This window comes from Pagrus pagrus, assembly GCF_965226575.1.
Source record: "Pagrus pagrus genome assembly, chromosome: 23".
In the NCBI taxonomy this organism is placed as follows: domain Eukaryota; kingdom Metazoa; phylum Chordata; class Actinopteri; order Spariformes; family Sparidae; genus Pagrus; species Pagrus pagrus.
In genome coordinates this window covers 21,270,716-21,275,706 of record NC_140205.1, presented here as the reverse complement: position 1 = coordinate 21,275,706, position 4,991 = coordinate 21,270,716, and the positions used below count along the sequence as shown (strand labels likewise).

Here is a 4,991-nt window from a genome sequence, read left to right as displayed (position 1 = left end):
CATACTACATTGCTGCTGCATGCTGCACATCAGGAGAACTGAAGAGTAAGGACCAAATATCTTATAGCTCAGGAGTGATGATGACAAGGATGTTACATGTCTCTTGTTAATGATTTGTACTTGGTGGAACAGTGATGTTTACCGGATACAGGTAGGTGGTGGGTTAGTGATGTTGACTGGGGAGGAGCAGTGATGTAGCTGGGGCTGGTAGTTGGTGGAGCAGGAATATTTTCTGGATACAGGTAGGTGGAGGGTTTGTGATGGTGGCTGGGCAGGAGCAGTGACATGGCAGGGGCTGGTAGTTGGTGGAGGGGCAGTTGGTAGGTGGAGAGTTAGTAATGTTGGCTGGGGAGGAGCAGTGATGTAGCTGGGGCTGGTAGTTGGTGGAGCAGGAATATTCTCTGGATACAGGTAGGTGGAGGGTTTGTGATGGTGGCTGGGGAGGAGCAGTGATGTAGCTGGGGCTGGTAGTTGGCGGAGGGGCAGTTATATTCTCTAGATACAGGTAGGTGGAGGATTTGTAAGCCTAGGTGGATGTAGTCAAATGAAGTGTTACTTGTCTTGGCTTTGTTCTGGTAGGTGGAGGAGCAGTGATTGTTGGGTGCTTGTAGGTGGAGCATTGATAGTGCTGTCTCGGTTCTGGATGGTAAGGGAGGAGTGATGTGGATTGGGTGCTGGCAGGTAGAGGATTAGTGTTGTTGGTTGGGTGATGTTAGGTGGGGGATTACTGAGGGTGGCTGGGTTTATGCTGGTGGAGGGACAGTGATGCTGGCTTTGTCCTGAAACACTGTCGGCTTTTCTGGGGTTGGTTGATGTTGAACCTCGGCCACAGTTCTTTTTCACTTTCTTGGTTTGGCTCTTGCTTCCAAGATGGCCATCTTTTAAGTGTTGTGTTTTCCTGTCATTTTGTATTTTTTTTGCTTCAATCCGCAACCTCAACCTAATAAATCTCCTGATTATCTTTTCTTTTACTCCACAGCATGATGGAAGCCTGCTGGTGAGTGCCAGAGCTTCCTTCTCCAGCACACCCACTGCGTTTGGAAGCTCCATGAGTGAGGAACCAGTCTTCGTCCTGAACAGTTCCTCGATGTGGTGAATGACATCATAGGCTTCTTGGGAGGGGTGGCAGAGGGCACCTGACTTGAACTCTTTAAACTTCAACAACATGCTGTTTTCTTCCACAGGATTGTCATCACTGTGCTGTGTTGCAGTTCTGCAGTTTTCACAGATGCTGGCAAACTTGATGATCTTGTGAACAATGTAGCCTGCAAGATGGAAGAGTATACATTTTTCACTCTTTGTTAGGTCAGGTGCTGCTCTGTCCACCACTGTCAGTTGTTCCACTCTAACTGACGGAGTGACATTTTGCTCCACTCTGTCCAGGAAATCTGCCAAGAAGCTACTGTCGTCCTCCTGGTAGCTGCCCAACTTGATCGTGGTGAGGAACTGCCCCACGGATATGATCCTGAGAGCATGGTGGAATTCCACTGGAGTTGGTACAGGATTCTTAGACCTCACACAGCTGAATGTATTTTCAAGGCAGTCTTGAGTGAACCTTGACGTTAACACAAACCTGTGTCCTCTTGACAGCATCTCTTCCTGTATGGCCAGAATTGATGATGTTGCCATTATCACTCCTGACTGAACAGGCTTCCACCATCCCTTTGGACCAATCTTTATGCCACGGAACAAATGGACAATGTCTTGGAGGAAGGTAATGGCCCTCTGGTACTCCTCCATCTTGAGCCTGCTCAAGGCTGTAATCGGATGCCGAGATGACATGAGATCAAACCACTTGTCAATTTGCTCCAGGAACCATGCTGTGGTCATGTAGGATAGAGGGCGGTTTTCCTGCTGCACCAAGTATTTCAGCCCAGCACTCGTTGCCCTACTGAAAACATTCAGAGCTGGCCCAACCTTCATCTTGTCAAAGTGACTTGGTCCAATGACTGCAGCTGTCAGCTGAGGAGCTAGTTTTAATGCCATTCCCTCTTGAAATTGAATTAAGTCCTTAATTGGGACCACAGAAACCTCGTTAGAGGGGAGGTTCTGTTTTTGGACAACATCTGAAGGAAGGAAAAACACCTGTCCTCGGATAAGGGCACTTTTTAGATTTTTGACCAAATGTGGGACGTCGGGCATGAAAAAGAGCTGCCTGTCTGGTGTTGCTGGATGTGTCACCGATGTTTTATTGTGGTCGACCCCAAAGGATTTCCACATGGCCTGGTTAGGGCTACCCATGTCAGTGGTGACATTCATTACATGTAACCCAATGGATGCTGCCCTCTGTATTATTTCTGTAATGATTGGCCTGTACTCTGCTCCCTTGGTAGAATTGCCACTGAAATGGTATGCAACCACTTGCTTCCAGCGTGTTGTGTTTCCAGCCAACATAAACACACACGCATGTGTTGCTACCCCTGTGTGACCCGGCAAAGTCACATCGCCGTACAGCTTTCCTGACAGTGTGTGCAACTCCACACTTGGTGTTATCGCCATTTCATCCAGGGTCAACACACACTCCCTCTCCAGGTCTGTAAACCCATCTGCCTTAAGTTTGAGGAAGTCAAACACCTCTGTCAAAATACCAGGCTCAAACCTTACTGACTGCATTCTTCTCTGCAGGGTCCTAATTCCTGGCAGGGGAATCTTCAAGTCCTGCAAGGCCTTGTAGCCAGAGGAACCAGCAGCAAACCGGAGCTTTAACGCCTTCTTGACGGTATCATTGCTCCATTTCATCCCTCTTGTAGTGAGTCTGCCTAATGCTCCAATTTGATCTTTAGTCAAAATTTTCTTGATGTTTTTGTCCCTAATTTTCATTGTCCTCTTCAGAACTGCGTTTTCCTTCTTTAATTTTCTCAGTGCTGCCCTGTTTTTTTTAATTTGATTTTCTTGTCGTTTCAATTGTTTTAGGAGCTGTGATTCTGTCGGCGGTGGCTTCCTGCTCTGCTGACTGACTGATGTGAGCTCTCCCTGTCTCTCATCTGCCATGCCCTCCCTTTCTTCTGTCTCACTTTCCCTTCTCTCACTCTGCTCATCCTGTCTTTCCTCAGCATTGGAAACTGGTTTAAGTAGAAGACATGTCACTGTTTATTTTTAAATATTAAAATAATATTGTGTTGCTTAAAGGGAAACTCTCGCTAAAATGCAACCTAGGCTTTTTTTGTGAATGTATATGAGTCAAACCTTCGTGCAAAAGAATATTTACGACAAAAGTGTGGTGTGTTTTGTTTTAAAAATAGCAATGCTAGCGTTCCTGTAGCACTCCCATTGAAAATGACTTTGAGCTGAAAACGAAAATACAGTAAATCTTAAAAGTGCCTCTTTTGTCGTAGTTGTGCTTTTATTACATGAAGGCTTGACTCGTATATATTCACAAAAAAGCCTAGGTTGCATTTAAGCGAGAGCTTTGCTTTAAATAAGAAATATTGGTATATTTATCAAGATTTGATATACATTATACCTGTGTCACTTGTAATACAGTAGCTGTGATCTGCAGCTAAGGACCCTGTTTTTGCAGGTGAAGGGGGGCATCGTGGAGTAGGGGCCCTCCGCTTTCTGACTACTGCCCGATGCACAAAGATGGTGGGTATGGCATCTTCTCTCAGCCTAGTCTTGCCCTTGCTGGTCTTGACAAACTGGTCTTCCTCAAAATGTGCCTGCAGAGTGACTTGACCTTAGTTCTCACACTCAACAACTCACTTGTATCTAGCACTATGAAAATGTCTAGCATATATCCCATAGTGGTTGAATACACACTATCACATGGCACATTACATTTAGTAGATACGTTTAAAATCTTTGCACACATAAAACATCCAGTTCCTGAGGCACCTTGACAAAATGTGCCACACATCAGTGGCTGATTATACTTAACCATGAGCAGCAAAAGCTGTTGATGATTAGAAAATGTGAATCTGTGTATCACTTTCTGCCCTTGTCCAGCACTGTCCCGAAGCACCTTCAGCTGTTCTTGGGTTGCCCGATGTTCACCTTCATGGTTTGGTTCTTGTTTCCAAGATGGCCTTTTAAGTGTTGTTTTTTTCCTGTCATTTTCTTTTTCTTTTCCCCTTTTTCTCACCCCTTCAATTTGCAACTTAACTTCCCTTGGTTTTTGCATTGTATTCCTGTTCCGTGTTCTGTTTTTAATTAAAAACATGTTAAACTACTCAGTGGTGTGGTTTTTGAAAGCATGCTAAAAGTGCAAATGCATTGTTTGAATATGATTACCTCACATATTTTTTTGTTGGTAGCATCTTTGTAGGTGGTTAAATGGCTCCTTCCAACTTTAACCATCCATGCCTTTCTCCTGTCTCGGTCTTTGGGGAAGCCATACATGCTCACACCTTTCTCAGAGCGATTGGAGCATCCCCATGCAGCACAGTACACCATGGTGAAGACTGTCAAGGACTACATGGTGAAAAGGACACAAACGGCTTGAAATGCTGATCTGTTTGACTTCTTTAGATACCGTTTCTTAGGAATTGATTGTGGTACAAAGTGCTTTGGGAAAAACAAGACTGATTTATTGTGCATCACTGAGTAGAGTAAGTTTGGCATAAGGAAGAATAGTTAACAAATGGTGATAGAACTCAGTTTTATTTGCAGTGAATTCAAATCAAAGTGTAACTTATTTGCTGTGGATTTCCTATTAGAAGACAGTTATCATCATAATGCTGTTGCGAGTCCAGAATTACTGTGCAGTCAATGGGCAAATCTGTGTTAGTCACCTTCTCCTCACTCAAAAAGTTAGTCTGAAAGTGAAAACAAACAGAAAATATTACGATTTTTCAACGACTTTACATTAAAGTTAAGTTGGTAAACTTAATGGAGTTCAAAGCAATTAACACTAGCATATAAATGTTGCAATGAAAAGCTTTTATTGACCATTATTTACCGATCGTCGTGGTTTTCGTATTATTTTCAATTGCCCACCAAGCACTTCCGGGAACTTTTGGAGGCTACATGGACCACGTGATCGGCCAGCGTTT

General features: G+C 44.2%; 1 long non-coding RNA gene across 3 annotated transcripts; it reads left to right on the top strand.

Moving 5' to 3' along the window:
• Nucleotides 1-1,427: 1,427 nt before the first annotated feature.
• On the top strand, nucleotides 1,428-4,168 carry LOC311252656. 3 transcript variants are annotated; one of them, XR_014621555.1, is made up of 6 exons: nucleotides 1,428-1,496; nucleotides 1,591-2,532; nucleotides 2,626-2,749; nucleotides 2,914-2,962; nucleotides 3,521-3,585; nucleotides 3,946-4,168. It is a non-coding gene; the product is annotated as an uncharacterized lncRNA (long non-coding RNA). The 3 variants fall into 3 exon arrangements; XR_014621556.1 differs by having other exon boundaries at nucleotides 1,438-1,714; nucleotides 2,334-2,532; XR_014621557.1 differs by having other exon boundaries at nucleotides 1,438-2,532.
• The last annotated feature ends 823 nt before the right edge of the window (nucleotides 4,169-4,991 follow it).